General features: G+C 40.0%; 1 protein-coding gene across 12 annotated transcripts in view; it reads right to left on the bottom strand.

Annotated features, from left to right (window-relative positions):
* The window catches only part of GRIP1 (glutamate receptor interacting protein 1), a 304,055-nt gene that overhangs the window by 184,386 nt on the left and 97,517 nt on the right, over nucleotides 1-22,152 (bottom strand). For 2 of the 12 annotated variants that reach the window (XM_064419431.1, XM_064419433.1), the window contains exon 1: nucleotides 7,664-7,817. The exons of the other annotated variants lie outside the window; for them this stretch is intronic. The gene's annotated coding sequence lies outside the window, so the exon portion shown is untranslated. Of the gene's footprint in view, nucleotides 1-7,663; nucleotides 7,818-22,152 lie in introns of those variants that run through there. 12 annotated transcript variants of the gene reach the window in all.

A 22,152-nucleotide genomic window follows, 5' to 3' on the forward strand; every position in this document is an offset into this window, starting at 1 on the left:
TCAAGAAATGTTAACTTTTACTGATATTACATCTCATCCAGAAATGTATTATCTTCATCCTGTCTGTCAGCTGGACGAGACAAGATCTTATTACAGAAATAAGACAGTAAGAGTTTGCATTAAGTAGTCAGGATGCTAGAAAAAGAAAGACCATTTATGATATGGACTACAGAATTGCTTTTTCCTTTACATCTCTTATTAGAAATCACTACAATCCTTTTAGTAGCCTGTAGGTATGGAGGCACATTAATCTTTCCTCTTTACATTTTGTTGCATATGACCTATGAATTATTTCCTCTGTCCCATAAAGATTACAATCTTCCCATCTATATTATTATACCATTCTAGTTCTAAAGTACATATATGTCATTTAATAGAATGGATTATAGTAAACCAGAATAATCACCACAAATAAAAGCTAAGTAATAATTAGGGTAACAAGTACATCTGTAAAGTTTATAAGACAGCCTGACTAAAAATAGCACTTCTGGATGAATGTTAGTATGCCTTTTTTGCCAGCAACACACAGAAGCACAAGATACTTTCATTTACTTCCCTCACAAGAGTGCTGAATTTTAAATTCTTCCTGACAGTACTTAGGATGTAATCATGCCTTTTTTGACAAACTGCTAGAATCATGACAGCGTTCTTAGCAGAAATTGGCAAAACAACAAAATGAAAAAGAATCAACTCATTTTCTGCTGAACATTTATTTTCAGTTGGTCTGTAAAACCAAGATCAATTTGCTACTTACAATGATTAATAACTTCCTCGTCCTTGACGAGGCACTCTGTAAATTGTTACAGGCAGAGCAGCACATACAATACTGTTAAGGTGTCTACTCACTGTGTATTTGTTAATATTTTATTGTGGCAATCTCTCCTTTTACACTTGTGAGACATTTTTCTTATTTTCAATTGGAATTTCTCCTATTTGTTCCTGTTGACCTTCACCCTGCCACCATTGGTGCCTGATGGCACCCTGAGAAGAGCCATTCTCTTTACTCACTCTCATCACCTGCTTTGGTAAGAGCCTGCTGAGCTTTCTCTTACCCAGGTGGAACAGCCCCAGTTCTTACCTGCTGCCTCCCAGTGTCAGGTGCTGTCATGGCCCTTCCCTGGAGCTGCTCCAGTCTGTCCATGTCTCCCTCACATGGGGAGCCCGGGGCTGGATCTGGCACTCCAGGTGTGTCTCACCAGGATGGGCAGAGGGGAAGGATCACCCCTTGCCCGGCTGGCAGGGCTGTGCCTGATACAGCCCAGGAGGCTGTTGGCCTTCTTGGCCACCAGGGCACATTGCTGCCTCCTGCTCAGCCTGCTGTCCATCAGCACACACAGGCACTTTCTACCAAGCTGCTTTCCAGCTGGTCAGACCCCAGAACAGAACAGTACATGGGGTTACTCCTCCCCACATGCAGGACTTTGTATCTCCCTCTGCTGAACTTCATGAGATACTTGTTTGCCCATTTCTCCAGCCTGTCTAGGTCCCTTTGAATGCAGCACAACCATGTGTTGTATCCATCACTCCTCCCAGTATTGTGTCACCAGCAAACATGCTGAGGGTGCACTCTGTCCCATCACCCAGCTCATTAAAGATGTTAAACAGTGGTGGTGCCAGTATCAGACCATGGGGTTTGCCACCTATGGCTGACCTCCAGCTGGACTTGGTGGTGCCAATTACAATCCTCTAAGCCTCACAGTTCAGTCATTTTTCAGCCCAGCCCAGACCCCTTATCAAGTCCATTCTCCAATAGTTTGTGAGGATGATACAGAGGACAGTGTCAAAAGTCAAGGCAAGGAACATCCACTGTTCTCTGCTCATCCATTCAGCTGTCATCTCATTGTAGAAAACTATCAAGGTTGGTCAGGGACGATTTCATTTTCTTAAACTCATACAGACTGCTCCAAATCACCTTCTTGCCCATAGTATTCATTGTTTGCTCCATTACATTCCCACAGGCTGATGTGAAGTTAACCAGCCTGTGACTCCCTGGATCCTCCTCACGAGCTCCTTGCAGGCCTCCAATCACAGAAGTGTGCTCTCCTGAGGTCCAGCGTTGTCAACCTGCTAATTGTCTTGCTCCTTCCTTGCAGGATCCTGAATTCTTCCTTATTATGGAAATTGCAGCCAAGACTGCTCAACCTTCACATGCCTGCCCAGTTCTTTCTCACTGGTAAGTGTAAGGTCACGGAAAGCACCTCCACTCATGAGCTTATTGATCACGTGTTAGGAAGTTACCATCATCAGTGCACTCCACAAACCTTCTGGATTACTTATGAACTGCTGTGTTATTCTTTCAATAAATATCAAAAAGTCCCCCTGAGGACCAGGACCAACCTCCTGCAAATATACAAGGCTTCTTCCAGCTGCTTGAAGGCATTGCACACTGCTTCTTCCTGGTGGAGCAGTCTGTAGCAAACACCCATCACAATGTCACCTACACTGGTCTGTGCACTTGCCTGACCCATAAGCTCTCAGCTGTCTGAACCATGCATCCCTGCTGCTCTCTCACATGCAAAACTGAGCAGCCTCCCCCTCACCTTCCCAGAATATCATCATTTTTAACTGCCTAAGCAATTTCTCTTGAGATAAATTAATCCCAAAAGTATTTAATCTGGAGTGCTTACTGAATTAGCAATTCTTAAGGACCCTTGTGATGCTGGTAAATCTTCAGTATTCATAATCAAATCATAGCTAATACCTATAATGGGCTGCAAGAGCTCTTCAGCACAAGGTAAGAAAAAATTAAGTCTAACCAAGACAGGTGTAGCTTGCCTTCCTTCTCAGGAAAGAAAACAAGGCAGCAAGTGTTATCTGGAAATAACAATTTGGGGAATTCAAAGCAGTTCTAGTACCTGAACCAACAGGTGTTCTAATAATTTCCTGTTCCTCCTTACATGGAAGTCAGGAGAGCAGATTTTAATTTGTGTCACAAATAAGACATTCTTGATATGATGGAAGATATTACCTGTTTCCAGTCATCTTTGAGCAACAAGATGTGACAAGCGGCCTCCTATATATAGAATCATACTTCTATTCCTCCATCAGCCTCAGTTTTCCATATTCAATAACCTTACCCTTTTAAGTAATGTGTTTAGGTCTTGTGGGCAATACACTACAATAGGGCACTGTCTATGGACAACTGTTCTTGAGGGAATGAGGAAAAAACATTGGTTTGCTCTACATTTCAAACAGACCATTTCAGTGTTAGGGGGCAATTACATTTGTGATACTAACTTCTCCAGCTTAACGTATTTCCAAGCCACATTCTTGGTACAATTTGTGAAAAGTTAGTTATTGAGATGGCTGGCAGAGTCCTAACGAGGGTCTTTCTCCACTTGCAGCTTTTGGCTCAAATGTCCCAAAAGAACAAGGCAGATAATACAATACACATACATTTTGCTTTTCTGGAGCAGGCTTTTGGACAGAGACACTTAACAAACAAGTTTATGCCCTTTCTCACCAAAAACTCTGATCCTCTGACCTTCAAAACACTCTGACCCTCTTAACTGTTGGGGAAGATAGAAATTGATCATGCTTTTAGGACTGGCCCTAATATGACACTTGAAACACTGCAGATTTCAGTGTAATTTGCCACAACTCATCATTTGCCAACTGGCTACACCTATTTCTTCAGTATAATCCATCCTCCACTGTGTCCAACAACTAGGAAGAGCATATATGTAGGACATTGCCAAGATGAGAAGTCCACAGTGCTCCATCTTTGCAGGCACAGTTCTGAACACAGGTAAATGAGTATTTTGACTAAAAATGGACCTGCTGCAACTGGATAAAAGCTTATATACTTTCTTACTTTGGCTGTCTCAGTCACAATAATAATTTCATGCTGTCTCTGACAAACACCTTAAATGCCACATCACACAAACTATCTCCCGAAGTTTACATATAATCTTATCTTCCTTTTTGCTTGGATTTAGCTAAGACTTCTAGGGATGCCTTAAGGAATTTTTCTTCAGTAGATTAATTTAAGAGCTGAAATTCCACTGGGTTGCAAAAGCTTTGTCTTTGAATCTAATGTGCATGGACAGCAAATCTGCAGGAGTTTCTCTCAACAATAGCAGGCTTATTACTTGTACTGTATTTCTGAGCATCACAGGAAGATGATAGGGAAAGCACAGGCTCACATACTGCATCCTGGAACACACAGCATCTATTAGACTCTCATTTGGGGATCTTTTATTCCAAAATCTCCTGAATGCAATCACATACAAGTCTACCATTTGGCTAACCAACTATTTCATGGCTCAAACAGCTTAGGCCCCTCATATAGAGTATGAAAGTCATTTCAACATGCTAAATGAGTGCTATGTCTAAGAAGTTCATCTATGCTAACCATGCAAGATTCAACCAGGCAAAGAACCCAGCCCTGTTTACAGGCCTGCAGCCACAACGGGAGCTATATGCACCGTAGAAAGCTATATGCACCGAAGAAAGTAGGTTTCTTTCAAAAATATATCTAGAAAATCCTCTGACATTTGTGTATGACAATACCATTTGTTCTGATTCTCAGTGTCAACTCAAAATGTCAAGATTTCTTTTGATTTGGAGTACACAGTTAATTGAATATTTTTCTCACAACACCTTGTCAAAGCACTGGCTTATAATACTTCCCAAAAAAATAAAAGTTACCATCATTTCAGCTGATAATTTTCTCACCTTTTCCCCTTACAGACTCATCTTCAATGTTAGCAGAGCTGAGTGCACAGTTTAGGGACTGTACCTGAAGATAACTATAGTGATCCCCTTTGTGGGTGCTGCTGTTAAAACCAGCCTAAATGAAACAACTGCTATTCATTAGGAAGTACTTTGCAGTCCTGGGATGCACTTTCTGCAATACCCAGCTATGCGCTGTCTTGAAGGGTGGTCATGGTCATTTAGGTGCTCCTCACAGGTTGACAGTTAAGGGAGGACGTTTGTTAATGATGGGAAACACACTGAAAAGTAGGTCAAGTACAACAAAACTGAGGGGAAGATGATGTTCAAGAGGGAATTCCTATGCAAATGAGGGTGTTAGCAGCTGTGGCATCCAAAGATTTACAGTGTGGGGAAAAGCAAAGGAAAACCAGAGAGTAATCTTCCAGCTGTAGCCACAGAGGAATTTTAGTCTCTCCTATGCATCTCCACTTTACAAGCAATCACACAACTTCAGTGCTACTGTCTTACCTTCATTATTAAAAGCATGTGTATTTTATCAATAATTGGTTCTCTAAAACAGACTTCTCTCTCTGACCTGAAGAACAATTCACTGACTGCTATGAGCCAAGCTCTGGGATACACAGCTGAGGCAAAATATTGAGAGCAAAGACAAAAACACAATTTCTAACTTTTATAGGGAGTACTTGGAAAACTATTTTAGCTGTCCAGAGATCTGAAAGTTAGTTTCATATTTACTTGCCTACACTGTATGTATATAAATATCCATCTCATGTCCATTCTGCTTACTTGGGAGGACAGGCAAAGATTACTCCCCCATAAAAGTAGTTCTGGGCAGCAGCTATGTTTCCAGAAGCACATAGCACAAGGGAAAAAACACTTCTGGAAGCATCTTTCCCTTTTGGACCATTTCTAAAATTTCTACTCAGCAGGGCTAGAATGAAATCAGGTAAACATTTAGGAAGATTTTCAAGAAGATGAGGACAAAAAGGGTGTCTCTTGGTTTCTTATACACAGTAGAAAAGGAGAGTGGGGTGGGAATTTACTTTGGTTTATAGGTTTACTGCACAATTTGACCTACCAAATGCAGAACATGACCCCATGGAGCTGGGGCAGCTCCCATGTGCTGTGGGGAGGAAGCTCTTTCTAGAGCATGAGTTAATATGGTGCTCTCCTGTCGCTTAATCAGCTCTGGTGACTCATCTCCCCTCTCAGTTCCTGTATCTGAAATTTGGGAAGCAGGGACGAAGGTGACTGAAAGGAAAAATGCTCTGAGGAAATGAAATTAATCCCAGAGGATTTCCTGACATAAGAGTCTTTCAAGGCACTCTGACATGTTCTCAGGGCAGAACGACTGTCACGCCTGGCAGCCACGGCTCAAGCGATGCCTTGGCGATGCTTCACGCTCCAGTGGAACGCAGGGCTGGGGCCTGGGCACGCAGCTGGCACTGCCTCAGCTCTGCCTGCTCCCTCCCTCACAGGCAGGAAGGGAAAATGCCGCCTTCTCATGTATTTGTATGTCTTACCTATTTTACACACATACTTGTGGATAATATCTAGATAAATGCAATTTATACAAGTATATATGTAAGAAGGAAAACTAACAAGAAAGGGGCAGACTTCAGGGGAAACCCAGGGTACAGCTGCATGAATAAGAGGAAACAGACCCAAGCTCACCCTTCTCTGCTCTGTTTGCTGTAGTGGATGGAACTTCCTTTTTATGTCAATTTTCACAGTATTTTGAACTCTCTCCTAATTTTATAGTAAAGGTTGATAAAAACAATGACAACTAATGAAGTGGTTATAAAAGAAAACTATATAAAGTAAATGTTATGAATGAAAATAGAAAAAGAGAACAATGATCTTCAATATTTTAATCCCTGTTTTACTATTCTGACAATCTTGTACAAACATGAAAATGTTTACAAACATGGATGCTATTGCCAAATTTCAGCAGAGCAAAATAAAAAGATTCTGAGCATCTCTGCATTATCAAAAATTCTAGCAGAGTAAGACTTAGAAGAAATTCCCTTTTTCCTGCAATTTCCATTTTAGGTTTTTTAAACAGGCACATTGCAACATTTAATTGCTTCCTTTCTTAATGTACAGTGTTACAACCAGAATTGAGACATTTTCCAGTAAACGAAGAAGAGTATTTCCCATAGCCACAAAATGCTTTGAAAGCCTCCAGGGACAGCACAGTTTCAGTGATAAAACAATACGGTTTTGTAGCACACAACTGCCTCTACTGCACTCTATTAATTCTTGCCCACTGACAATACAATCACCCCCTGCATTGTTTGCATCACCAGCAGGTGATGAGCACATACTGAATGGAAGAGCAGTCACCAGCTCCCCCAGAAAAGGGAAGTGGTGGGAGCTCAGTGTTACAGCCAGAACAAAAAACATCTCTGACTTTGAGTAACATTTAATAAAAAATACAAAGTAATCTCTAACTTTATTAGTTTTAATTAACAACTTTCTGAAGCTCTGGGAAAACAACATTGTGAATAAAACTCATGGAGTGACAGGATGCATGCAGCTGTATAGCAAAACAAATTATTTAATTACTTTAGAATGTTGACTACCTGGATTAACTACGACCTTTCCAGAAGCAAATGCCATATTGCTTACTTACTTCAATGGCCTCCTATTCAGGCCATGTTTCCCTCAATGTTTATGTTGCAAATATCTTTGTACACTACTAATATTAGCTTATGGGCAATGGTGTTTCTAAAGAACCATACAGATTCTGAGAGATAAAAATACAGCTCTGAAAGAATCATAGCCCCCACAGATCCTACTGCCTTATAATATGCCTTTTCAAAGCTAATGTCTTTTTTGATGCTGGACTTCTGATAATTTTGATCATTTAGAAATTCAGCCTCTCCTTTTTCTCCCCAAGACTTTTTAAGCTGTGCAATTCGACTGTCATGTCTCACAAGAGAAGCTGTGGGAAATACCAAAAGAACACATCCTGGCAGCTTACCTTGAGTGACTCGAGTCCTCAAGGAACCAATGCTGTCTACTGACTGGGAGCTCTAGTAGCCCTCTTTAGACTATTAGGACACAAATCCTCAACACAGCATCCCCACTGCCCAGAACACCTTCCCTCAAGCACCAGCTTGAGCCACCAGCTTTTGAAAAGTCCACTACCAAACCTTATGTTCCAGAGACCTTTCTGACCTGTGCACTCCATGATTATGAGGCAACTACATTACCCAAGTATTCACTACTGACCTGACTTCTTTATCATAATGCATCAAGCACGTGCCTCTCTCAAGAAGAGGATTGCTATGAAGAAGCTGGAGGAAGTGTTCAGTGATTCAGTGCTGCTCTAGAGAGCACTGCAAGCCACTCTAGACGGTACACCGCTCTGTGTGTAAGTGGATTTTTAGGACCTGAGTGATTTCTTTGTTCCCAAAAAGCTGAAAGGCTTTTCTTGAGCTATCTCAAATATGTGCATGTGAACAGCCACACACTGTAATCCACTGCAGTATAGGACTACCAGCAACAACACACAGCCACAGAGGGACCTCTGCTAATGCAAAAGATTTGCTGCTTTTCCATGACCACAATCATGGAAAAACATGCTACAAGTTGCTATTTCAGTTTATTTGTATCACATATAGCAGCTATTGCAAATTTCTTGCATTACCATTTCTGATGTCTTGAATGATCCATGCACACTTGCACATGTGTGTAAAATGAGACATTCTAATGATAATAATAATTTTAATCCTCCTTCACTGGACAAGCACACCATGAATGACCACATGAACAGTTAAATGTGCATCTAGACACAAGAAATACACCAGCAAGGCAAATTCTATCAGCCAATCTCCCTGTGCTAAATGCACCTCTCTGCAACTCTGGCATCTTCCTTGCAACATCTGCTATTCCAGTACAGCAGCACAGGGAAGCCATGGGGGAATGACAGTGGGAGAAGAAGAGCCTGCCCTGTATCTTTGGGGTCAATTCTAAAAAGAAGAAAAGCAACCTCTAAGCAAGATGTAGGTGTGGATTAACCCATCAAAAGCACTCCTTATATGCACAGCTTGTAACAAAGTCCAAGCTGAAGAATTTGCAGTAAGAAGGTTCAAGAGGTACCGTGCCTTCCAGAGCACCAGCATTACTACTACATTACAGATCCCACTGTGTTAATCATTAAGAGCCTGGAAACTCATGTTGAGAGAGAGGTATGACAGCAACACATAGATATAGTCACTGACATTTAATACAGTCACTTTGATTAATTATTAAATCTCTAAAATGAACTTGGTGCTTGAAATGGCATTTCAAAGGGTCCAATGTTCCCATTAGCAAATTAACTTTACTCTCAACAATTGGCATTAGTTGCTTGGAAACAATTATTTTAGACATCTAAACACACTTAACTTAATCTATACACCCCCAGTCTGGCTTCCCCACAACCCTGCTCAACAGATTTACATATATTCGGTATTCCCTACATAGCCTGACACTCAATTTTCAAAAACAGTATCTTTGCAATCACTGAACCTACACTTAATTTCATTCAATATGCCCAGCGATTTTCCAAGTCGAAAGCATGAAGACTGCTCAGAAAGACAATTCAAATTTTACACATTTTCTATATTTTATATACATATAAACACATTAATAAGCATTTCTCACATAGAAAGAATTTTTACTTGGGATCAAATACATGCAGAGGAAAATAAAATATTCAGGTTAGGCAATCAGTCAGTACAGGAAAAGGCTGTACATCAAAACACCAAAAACAGCTAAGGCAAAAGTTTAATAATTGCAAAGTATTTTTATTTCCCTTAATTCAATAGGTGTCTTTGAAAAAAAAAATATACACACAGTCAGTATCTAGCCAGTATTAATTAGACAAGAAAAAACTCACCACTACAAGCATTTTATGACTGTAAGCAAAGAGTAAATACATCTTGCTGACAAGAAGAATTAGCTATTCTTTGTTTTCTTCCTCACTGCTTTCAGGAAGACTTTATTTTTCCTATAAATGCTTTAAATGCTTTGCAGAAAAGTACCAGCTAGGTGCGTAAGTGTGGGATCTGATTTGGCCCAGAAAAAGCTAAAACCGGGAGCTGCTGCATCAGTGGTGTCCTCCTACGAAGAGGGCTTTCAGGAGGGGGAGACGTGGGGCTGGGATGCAGCCTTCAGCCCACACCTCATGAGCAGCGCCAGGAAGCCACACAAGCCCAAGCACCCTGCTGACCTGAACAGTGACAGACCAGCTTAACACCAGGGCTCGTGAATCTGGGCTTCCAGCAGCGTTTAAAGCTGGAAAAAAACACAGCAGGTCCCACACAGTCCCTTAACAGACAAACAGAGGATGTGGCTGAGACATCGGAAGGAATCTCTGGCCTTCTACTGGATACTGTTCCTGTCTGATACACCAGTGCTCTAAACATGGTATTTCATTTGTAACACTCATCACTCTTGCTTGAGGGTGTATGTGGGCCACTCAGACTACTTTCTGTAGAAATAAAACTCATTCCCTCACATTTTTGAGACTGGTTTCAAATTAAATAAAGTGAGGAAGTGAAAACAAGTCTTCAATACTTTACAAGAGTGGTGGTCCCATAGGTTGCTTAGTAAAAACTTTTTCAATACAGAAACACTGATGCAATATTTTAAGGCAACTTTAGTCTTAGAATACTTGAAAAACAAGTTGTAGACAGGCTGACATTTAAAAATAATTTTCTAACTCTGCATCTCTGAATGGCTCCTAGAGTTAAAGGTTATCCAAAAGTCACAAAGCCTTTTCCCAGAATAGACTCCCAGTCTTGAGATTGACACGCACTGTTCTGTACAGAAAAAAAAAATACACAGGGGCAAGGAGGGAAGCCCATCTATTTGTTTCCATTTGCACATTTAAAATCCTATTTAGACAAAACTGTTCTCAGCCTGAACATTCATCACCATGTCAAGATAAACTGAAGCTCCCATAGAAATCACACATTATTTTGTCTTCAGTAGTACTTGGTTATGATGTACCCAAGGAGAAGGTGGACTGAAGCCAGACTTGGTGCTAGAGGTATATCTAGGAAAAATGTACTTTTGCCTGCTGTAGAGCAGATATGAGCATGGACAACATTTAAATTACATATCAGAATATGTTTCTTCACTGACAATGGGAAGCATTGCAACAAGCTGCCCAAGGAAGTGGTGAAATCACCATCCCTGGAAGTTTTTGGAAAACCATCTAGATGTGGCTCCTGGGGGGATGGTTCAGTGGTGTGCTTGGCAGTGTTAGGTTAACAGCTGGACTTGAATATCTTAGAGGTCTTTTCCAACCTTAATGAAATGAAGATGAACACTGTCCTATCTCTGGCACCTCCTCACACAGCACCTCTGCTCCCACCTGAAACTGAACTACATAGACTACCAGTAAAGTAAAAAGAAAGATGACCAAAACAAAACAACAACAACAACAAAAAAAAACCAAACCAAACAAACAAAAAAAAAAAAAAAAAAGAGAGAGAGAAGAGAAAAAAATCCCACACAGCGTTTCTCCTACATTTCAATCATTCTTCTAGAAATGACAGGCTAAGATTTAATTCACAATTCATCAGCAAAAATAGAATATATTAATAAAAGAAACTGCTGGTGCCCTCACATGCCAAGTGCAGTCCATCACATCCCTGAGCAGCATGGAAGTATCAACCCCAGAGGACAGCCAGGCAGCCTGCAGACAAGCCTGGGAGGGAGGTGTCCCCAGCACACTCAATACAAAAAAGGTCTTTATGTCGAATAAATACTTACTTCCTTATATCCTGTGGCAAAATACAGAGCCAAGAAAATAATTTACAGATAAATACCCAAATATGTTTGAAGTGGTTTTGAAGATGTTTGAACTCTTGAGGATACAGGAACTTTGCTGTTAGGGAGATTGCCAATTTTTCCCCCTCCACAATTCAAACAGGCTCACTGAGTAGAAATGCAGGCTTATCTACACTTAGGGAGCAGCATAAGGGGATATTGTACATGCTGCTCTTGGAATAAGTGCAGAAAAGCAAAAAAGTCATTCAGAAATCAAAAGTCACGATTCGTGAAACATATATATGCACACACACAGAGACAGAGATATCTGAGTTGAAATACCTGAGTTAGATAGCTGAGTTAAAATTTCAACATCAAGGGTTTTTTCCCCTAATAGTTGCTCTCCCAGGAGAAGCTGAGAAGAAGGAATGCCCATACCTGCTGGCCCCTGCCCCATGGACACTAACAGGACTCATACAGCAAGGGCAGTCACTCAGTTCTGCATTAGACTTAATGTCTAACTGCAGACACAGAGACCAAAGCTTTGTACCTTTGTTCTCCTGCTGCAACCCTAAGTTCCAGATATAAATTATTTATTCCACAGTGACTGAACCTCCGAAGTTTGCTTTGCTGCAAGTTCTTCAGGTCCTTCTTTCCACACATCTGAAGAAACAACACTGAGCTGCTCTAAGCAAAGAGATCAATATAAACACACAGCTCATCTTTTGACATTCCCAATCTTTCATACCCTACCAAAGAACCTTAAGCTGTCACTTATCCACCCCATGTGCATTTTCTACGTGCACATACAGATGTGCTTAGCTCCTGTTCAAAAATCAGTCTACGACTACAGCATCCCCACTGGCCTTCCTACCAAAGGGAGCACACATTCATTTGCTTGGATTCTGTAACAGCAATTGGCTTTCATACAGTAAAGAGCAGCAGTCATATCTTCTATAATACTCCATATAAACTCATTTTTCACTCAGAGTGAATAAAAATGAAATAAATAAAAAAATCACTGCACTTGGCAGGCAATTTAACACATTTAATATTTACTACAATACATCTATCTACTTCAGGTTTTGCTCCAGCGGAACAGCATTTTAGGGTCAGCATCAAATATGTCTCACTTTTTGTCTTTCTTTTCCTTCTTTCCCCACCTCCCGCCCTCCAGCAAGCATTATACAGTTTAAAATGTTAATATTATTATAGGTTACCATTTTAAATTCTAAGTGAAGGCTCATGTATAAAAGATATTGGCGAGAATAATTGGCTTTTCCAAACAAAAAAAATCAGCAATAAAGTGTATTAATCAATGATTATTGAATTCTGTGCTCCAGGCTAGTGGTTCCTGTCAACAGTGGTCCTTCAGAACCAGGTTTTCCTCTTCAGCTTTAATGAACAGGGTTGAAATAATGCACTGAAATGAAATAATGCAGAACTAATCAACTGTCTTTGTTTTTGAAGGCTGAGCAATTTCCTTGAGAACCAAAATGAAATAGAACCACCATGCTTACAAATTCTCTTAGAGGAAACAATACAGAGATACTGATCTCTCAGTTAAAAGATGTTTTATCTCTGTCAGAAATAGGTACAGAGTATAGAAACACAATACAGACAACAAACACTGGGAAGAACCCATTAGAACTACTATTTTGTTCTACCCACACACAGCACTTTCTTTCAGGCTCCCCATTACAAACTTGTATTGAACCTGTACCAATGGGACAACTCACACTGCTGGAGCTACATGCCTGGCACTTGCAGGACTTGCACTCTGGTTAGCCTACAGCAGGCACAGCTGAGACAATACAAAACCTCAAAAAATCCTCCCACTGTTAGCTCTGCAAATCTGCTTGATAAAATAAACACCAAGCAGAAAAACTGCAATTACTGCAAACAGATTTTTGCGAGCTTTGTTTTCCATGCAGCAGCTATAAACAAACAAATAAATCTCCCCATGCATTTTAAGATGCACAGGAAAACACATTAGACCAAGAACCACGCAAAACCAGAACCTCTGACTAAAACAGCTGAATTTGCAGATGCAAAGGCTATTTGAACTTCACTTCCTCTGCTTCTTTCCCAGACAGCTTCTTATTCACATTTTTTTGACCTAGCCTTAAGTTAAGGCATCCCCAGTGGCCCTGGGTCAAGCCTAAAGGCAGGACACATGCAACTTGAGCTCTAGACTGTGCTGTCACATTTAACAACTGACTGTCCCCTGGCCTGCTGAGCAGCACACACTAGTCTGTTCAAATAAATAAGCAAAAAGAGCAGCTGGGAGCCAGAATACAAGGAACTTACGCTTTTTTAAAGTAAACCATGTACTGTAGACCACAAGCAGGCATTTTCCATTTTGCATTAGTAAGACACACACCTCTGAATACACCCTTTCCTGTCTGAATATGACTAGAAAGCCTTCCTTGCCTGAGGGTTTAAATGACTGCAGAAGGCATGAGTTGGCTTTGTCCCCCTTGCAACAATGGTTTGATTTTTATGACAAAACTGCAAGAAAAATCTTTATTAGACTGCAAATTCAGGAGGTATTGTGTACCATTAACTTTATTTTTCAAGTACTTTAAAGGACTTCAGGATACACGAGGAGAAAGAAGTTCCATGTATGTAATTCAGAAAATACATAAAAGTTCCACTTTGGGGGAAAAAAAATTATGAAAACAGGGTCAGTCAATTGCCTGGGGCCCAGCTGAAGAATTAAAGAACTATATGCATCACCAGAGAGAAAGGGGGTTCGGGGAGGATAAAAAAAAAAAAAAAAAAGCCATCACAGTAGTACACAGTGGGCTGTATCTAATGCCAGTAAGTGTGTGCTCTCATTTAGAAACTATCACCTAACCCAACTCTTATCTCCACACCACGGCCCTTGTTACTATATTAGACTGGACTTCAAAACTGGACAAATTTTCCAGATTCCACAAGCTGAATTTAGAAGTTTATAGACAAATAAACTATTCAGTGATCTTCTGGGAAGCACTGATCATTTTCTAGCAGTACAATAATCAAATGAAAAACTCAGGAAAATTCACCTCTTGAACTATTACAGATATTTAAATATTGCTTGTTTCTTAGAGTCTTTTTTCAGCTTAATTTTGCAGTGCATTTAATTTGTGACCAAGAAAATATTACCAGTAATTTCAAGATAAATTTTAACTATTTAGAGAATAGATAAAATGAGCAGAAGTGTCATAAGTGGTTATTAATCACCTTCTGTAGGTTACTCAAAATCAAGTTTCATTTTTCTCCTTATTTATAAATGTCCCTATCAGCTGGTTGTAGTTTACATAAAACTAAGGCATAAAGCTGTTGCTATTAACCATCCACTAATTAATCATATAAGACATACCAAGTAATCAAGACTTAAAAGAAATTTTATCACAAAATAAGAGCTCATTCACCAAAATTACATTTTCCTTAACTGAAAATCCACCAACATTTTACTAGTGCATGGATGCCACCATATTAAAGGTGTGTCAGAATTAATTCCAATCAACTGCTTTCACATAATTAAGAAAACTGTCTTAATTGCAATTTTGTGAGAAAGAAGATTTGAGCTGTTTCCATATATTAAACCTATTTTCATCCATGGTGTGTTACCTTGGCCTGCTCCTCTACTCACACTGATGTAACCTCCTTAATAATTATGCCATGAGCAACATTTTTGTAAGAGACTTAAACCAACAGCTAATAAACTTCTTTCACTATCTAAAAGGAAGAAAGCAACCTATTGTGAATGGACATGTGGCTGTAAAAAGCTCAATTATCTGCACAAGACAAAGGACCACAAACTCCAGGCTGTAACTAGAACAGCCTTCAACAGTTTTGCTCAGTCTGTGGAAACAATTTGCATGACACAATCTGCCCTATAAAATCCACAGCCTTTCATATTATTATAAGAGCTTGAGTTCAAAGGAGTAGTGAAGAAAAAAAAAAGATACCAAAAAACCCAAAATAAACTAGAAAGGAGCACTATTTTCTACCCACCCAAGAACAAAACACGAACACTGAATTGCAGCACATAAATCAAGTACCAGTTACAAAACAAAATTGTTCAGTGCATTCTCCATCCCTTGTGATATGCTTGGGAGTGGCAGCACTTTAAAGGGATGGTTGTGCTCTTCCAGCAGACAAACCTCACCCTCTCTGTTCTCCTGTAGCACAGGGCTGGGTATTCCCTGCCTGAAGAAGCCAGCTAAGACACACATAACAACTGAGACAGCAGCTGATTGTTTTCAAAACCTACTACATTCATAAATACACTTCTCTTTTTGTGAGATGTTTAGTGTAAACCAAGAAAAGCACAGGTAAATCATAATTAACTTAAGCTTCAGAAGAATTGTCTCTTTTTTCCTCAAGGGTATGGCAAAAGTGAATGCCAACAGATTTAGAAGTGCTGGGGATGCCTGTGTAACTCCTCTGCAAATCTGTGAAGCCCAGGTGAAATATGGGTCAAGCTACAGAGGGACCATTTCAGAGACAACCAAAATGTCAGTAAATGGGGGGGACTTCAGACTTCCACCACCATGCTGCACTCTATTTAATTACTGATGGACAGCTATAACCACCAGCCTGAACAGCTTTGATTTCTTCACTCAGAATTCATTCTGGTCTCCTTTTAGCAATAAAAGGGAGCGTAGCATTTTCACGACAAGCCACGTGACATTCTACCACCGCGCAATGGAAAATCCGCGTTCCTGCCTTCCAAACTGTAAATGCCACCAGACGTATTTAGATTTACTGACAACTGACCTGAGCACTGCCGCTGCTGCTGGCAGTGCTCTGCCATAGATCCAGGCTCTCTCCCAACTTTCCTTCACAAGCATTTTCTCATTTTCCCTAAACTGGGCTGTCAGATGCAGCGTCCCTATCAGACAGTGTGGCAAACATCCCTTCTGATTTCCACACACCCGGCGCTAATACAGCTGGCACTGCAGCCTGCAGCTACTGCTGTGACTCATCCCCTGATGACCACACAACTTAACTGGGCTCCTAAAAATGGGATGCAGGTAGGGGGTCATCAGGGCCTTAAAGTATTTTCTACTCCAACCTACAGAAAGCAAGGGCAAAAAGCGTATATGTCTCTTTTTTAATATACGTTTGCACACCATTCATTTTTTACTGCATTTACTTGTAATACATTGTGAATACTTCCTCTTCTCTTTTAATAGAGATGCTACCAGCTGACAGAATAGTGACAGAGTGCATTATTAAGTGAGGAGTTTTACCCTTCTGGGAGAGGGACAATGTTATCAAAATAAAATAGACCTGAGCAGCCACAGAGCTTGTTAAACACACCCAGAGGAAGCATTTGCAAACAGACTTGAAAACAATTTACTGAGTTAATACTTCACATCATTACTGTGTACTTTTGATTTCACGTTCTTTTTCACAGTTTCATTCAAACAGTATTTCCCCCAGAGCTGCCTTAAATCTCTTTTCTCCTTTCTGCTTTCCAAAGTCTGGCTCTTCCCATGGTAATCTTTCCAAAGATAAGTCACCTCAAGTGTCTCTTATCATCTGTTCAAAGTGCCCAGAGACAGCCAAAAAATCAGTCTAGTTCCCCCCTCCTCTGTTCCACAGCTGCCCACAGTGTTCCCTCTGTCAGCACAGGGCTGTTACTACAGAATGCACTGAAGTGATATGCATCTGATCAGATCCTATGGCCACTCATCAAATTTTACTTCTGCATCTTAACTTCAAGGAGATTTTTGTTCATTTATAGGAAATATTATACCCATAACATGTTGTTATGAAATTTCCATGGCATGCTAAACCCCAAGAAACTGCTGGCTCCATGTTCTCTACGGCATGCATGTGCACACACACACAAACCATTAAAAAAGCAAACTGCTAGTTCCAGATTTAAGAATTTCTCAACTTGGCCTCCTTTTGCATAAGCATTACAACACAATCTTTAATTACCTGATCTACTTCTTGCATGAGACCTTATTTCATTTAATGCCCAAAAGAAATAATTTTAACTACCTAATGAATTGTTTCAGACCTTGCTTTCCCTTCGCTGCTCAAAGTGTAATTCCATACCTTAATTCCCACCCTCTATTCAAGCCCTTCTCTCTGGACAGACATTCATTTCTCCCCAAGTTCTTCTGTGGTGCTCATCACTGTAGCATTTGCTAGCTTAGCAAACACTGATTTATTTCCACAGCATATCTGTGAAGGAGAGGTATCATTAACCCCGCCTCATAGGCAGAGAACCAAAGTTCAGGGAGATTATCATCAAAGGTATGCAAGAATTGAAAGGCTAAAGCCTGAAATGCCTTATGGCTGGATTTTTACACTACTGAGGCTTATGTAATTTCTGTATATACAAACCAAACCTCCCTTGGCTACAGCAACTGGTGCCAGACATCTGCAAGTTCATGCTCTCAAGTGAGGAAAACGAGGGATGGCTGTACCAAATCCTGACAGGATTTGGTGCAGCCTCTGTCACACCAGCACTACAGCAAAAGTGATCAGGTCCTTCATTAAGGACTCTTTAATGACAGGCCAAATGAAGGTTGTAGAGGCACCCTTAGTCCTGCTGCTTAAATCTGGACTATGAGCCCTCAGAATGCTGATTTGTGTATCATTTCCTGGGTTTCAGAAGGTAACTAGAAAACCCTCTGAACAATATCAGTAGCTTTAAGGTGCCTGGGTTAGCAGCAGGGTGATCATTGTCAGCCCCAGTACGCAGTCACAGCACAACCCCTGTGCTTTTCTGCTGAAAAACACTACACAAAATTGCCCAATAATTTCTGTACATACGACGAGTAGCACCACATTTGTCTTACAGAAATAATAACTACGGTAAACAGGTGTGTTTATATTCATGATGATGATTAACGACAGCTCCTGTCACACCCTGCTAACAAAACACAGCAATCATTCAATAAATGTTTATAATCTCCTCAGCAGGGGACTTATATTGTTTCTTTCTTCATTCCACTAATTGTTTCAAGTCTTCCATTGGAACTGAAGGCCAATATTAAAACTGACACCTCAATAGTTGCTTCTACCTCTCTCTTTAATCTTAGTTCATAAAACCTGATATTTCATTCACTTTGCAATATCCAAGGGGAAAAATAATCACATCACTACATGCTCATGATATAAACTGACAAAGCCATGATTAAAACCAAGGACTTACACATCATTTCAGGAAGCAGGAAACCCAGATCTCTCTGAATCTCTTTGTCTGAATGTGAACATCCTATATTCTAGACACATTAAAATATAAAGGGTGCCAAATTCTGAAGTACAACCTTATACCAGCAGCCACTGTAAGAAGAGGAAGACCAAGAAGGAGTACATTGCTTGAGCAGGGACAATCAGAATCTTTAGTTATTCAGTAAAGAATAGGACTGGAAAGTAAATGAAAGAAAAGTGGCACAGAAATTGCATGCTCATAATTGCTAGCAGGGAGAAGTGTTTCCACTTCATGCAAAGAATTATATAACTCAGGTCTCATTATTTCAGTGCCTTCAAATAAATAAGCTGTTTTCCCTGAAGTAACTCCAAAGCAATGTTTTACTATCCATGCTCTGTGCTGCCCCAGGAGCCTAACGGCCACTTGTAGAAGAGCCACAAAGGGTCATTTTAAAAAGCAATCCTATTACTAACAAACTTAACACGTGCTGTTGCACGACAGCCAGTTTTAAGGGAAAAACAAAATTAGGCTTTTGTGGCCTGTTTCACAAATAATGAAAATGTTTCACTAAAACCAGCACACACCTGCTCAGCAAGAAGAGATGCATTGCTCCAGTCCTGCAGGGAACCCCACAGCCTCGGGTTTAGGTGCCACACCAACAGACTGTGTAGCTACTACAGCACAAGGAACAACACCAATTTATTATATTTGAATTATATAAACAACATAATGCAGCTAAAGCTACTATTCAACAGACTAAACACCTACAAACACAAGCCTCATCCCAAGACTTACATGTTTTAACTAACATAAACCAAAAATGGGTAAAATAAGATTTTAATATATGCGTTTTTCTTATGGGCTTAGAAAACATAAATAATTTCACAGGAGGCTGAAGAGCTGCTAACAGTCTTCTTTCTTTACCTACTCCTACTAGTCTGCTTGTCTACAAAATGAGCATAGTATGTAATTATTCTCCTCCACTTAGGCTCCACTGGAAAGAACATTTTCACGAGCAACCACAATGAACAAAATGGCAGATAAGAACAAGATTGGGATCATCTCCAAAACACACACATACCTCATCAGAAGCCAAGCGATTCTCTGCAAGAGGATGGATGTCATGAAATACAAAACTGCACTAGATGCAATGACCAATTGCTTAAAAAAAAAAAAACCAACAATTTTTTAACAATTTTAACACCTATGTGTGTTGATGAAAAAGCAAGAGAAATAGCATGTGGGTAGAACCTTATCTAACAACTGTGTGAATTTTATCCAAAATGGAAAATATTGCTATTGTCACATGGGAAGTCTCAGCAGTGGAAGCAGAGCCAACATCTTGCTACCGCTTTTGTTTCATTCAGAAAACCCTGAATGGGAAAGTTGACACCGCCTGGCCCAGCAATAAAGCTCAAACACAGCAGCTTCCTTTACCACCGTGGCTGGCTTGCAAACTGACACGGGGTGGTAGCGCTGTGATGACAGAGTCTGTCTGGACACGGGCATCACACCCATGATAAACTGGAGGCTTTGGGGATATCCAGATCTCAAGAAAGGAGTGGAAAACAGAAATACTTGTGTAAAACAGAAATACTCAAGACCTGTAGTCAATTAATGAAAATCTCCTGATTCCAACAACCATAAAACAGTTATTAAGATGAAGGAAATAAGAAGTTTAAATAAATTTTAGTTATTTCTTTTAAATATTATTTTCATTGTGTTTTCAAAGCCTGCAATATCCTCTATTCAGGTTGCCGAGCCTTTTTTTCTTGTAGGCTTCAACAAATACTTTAGTTTCTATGAAAGCTGAGATTTTACTGTACTGACATGACAAGATCTGTGATAGATGAAGAACAACCCCCCACACATGCACATCCAGTTAATTGCAAACTAGCAATAAACAATAATTGTAAAATAAAAAGCAGTTGTCCTGGATTCCTCATCCTCAGGATCAATTAACATCTCTACACCTTGAGCAAGAGATACTCAATTACCTTGTCACCACATACTCATAAAATCATTAACTCTTCTGCAACCCCAATCAAATCCATGAGATTGCTGCAAACAAGAACTATTTTTACCAATTTACAAAATGGAGAAAATCTAGACAAGAGTGATGTTGCTACTGACCACATCATTAAGAAGCCATTGGCATGTCCCCCTTTGGTGTTTTGTCTTATGTATTCAATACAGCTTCAAAACCGCCCTGGGTATGAAATGCAAGGACATTTATTCCTAACATTTTGGCAGCTATGGTGCGGGTGTTTCTAAACCATAACATTGAGCTGTGTTGGAGAATAATGCCAAATGGAGTTTTTCTGCTGACACCATCCCGAGAAGCACATCATACATACAATTTTAATTTTAATAATTCCCAGATTTCAGTCAACAAAGAGGACATTTTCAATTCTGAGTCATATAAAACCTTCATTTTTTCCTTTTTTACCTTATTTGCTAGGCTAGGAGTCAAATACCTTCCCTTGACTTTCCAGTGATGACACAGGGAGGGAGAAGGGCAAATCAGTGTGGAGACCACCATATGTATTTAGAGAACCAATATGAAAAGGTTGATGGTCTTAAACTGTGGAACCAGATGATTCTAAGCCAGAATTGTGAAATAATTAATAAACGGCATCAGAGAGGGAAATGATATCTGACTTCACTGCAGATGTAGACTATGGCAGATTACTTGGTCTAACATATCAACGCTCTTGTTACACAACATATACTAGGCCTTGACAAAGGATAGAACAAAGTTATTCATTGGACCCTGGTAACTAAATGGAACATTTTAAGGTCAAGGCTAAAATCATGGGAGTTTCAGGTTAGTGGATACTTACTAGCAGAATTCTTCAGACATTGCTTTTTGTGATGATTACTGTAGCTACACAGAAAGTAAAATCTTTATGCCAACAGACTATGCTGTGAATCATGTTGAGGAGAACATCATCATAAGAAGAAGAACCACCAACGAGAAAAAAAAAGATCTTTGAGGAGATGGACAACAGACACCAGAAGTAGCATAAATAAGGCAAAACTTAACAAGATGCATTCACCCTCTAGACCTGCATGTTTCATGAAACCTGTGAAGTTCCAAAAAGATACCCATATCCTTCCAAGTATTTTGAAAAATAAAGACTTAGTGCTGAAATTATTTAAGGGTGTGGGAAAAAGTGTTTGTTTTGGTCAAAGGTGACCAAGTTGGGCTGGGTCCAAAACCACACTCCCACTCAAGACTAGGCAGAAACTCAAAGGTCTTGGCACAACACCCTGACTTCAGCATTTGGATTTATGTAATTTCTGGTAGCGTTCCATCAAATTTTGCTATGCAGTGTTCCTGATGGTTTGCAAACAGTCTTTGCAATAATATAACAAGGGCCTTTTTCACATAAAGCCTTCTTATAAGGAACAGGTTGAATGGCAGTGCTGTAATGCTGCTCAAGATAAGTATGATGCTTTTTAAAGTGTTTTATAAAATAAGCACCAACTTGTCTGAGTGGGCTGGGTAGCAATTTCATCACCTATTATGTTCTCAC

Source organism: Passer domesticus, chromosome 5 (assembly GCF_036417665.1).
Source record: "Passer domesticus isolate bPasDom1 chromosome 5, bPasDom1.hap1, whole genome shotgun sequence".
Taxonomy (NCBI): Eukaryota; Metazoa; Chordata; class Aves; order Passeriformes; family Passeridae; genus Passer; species Passer domesticus.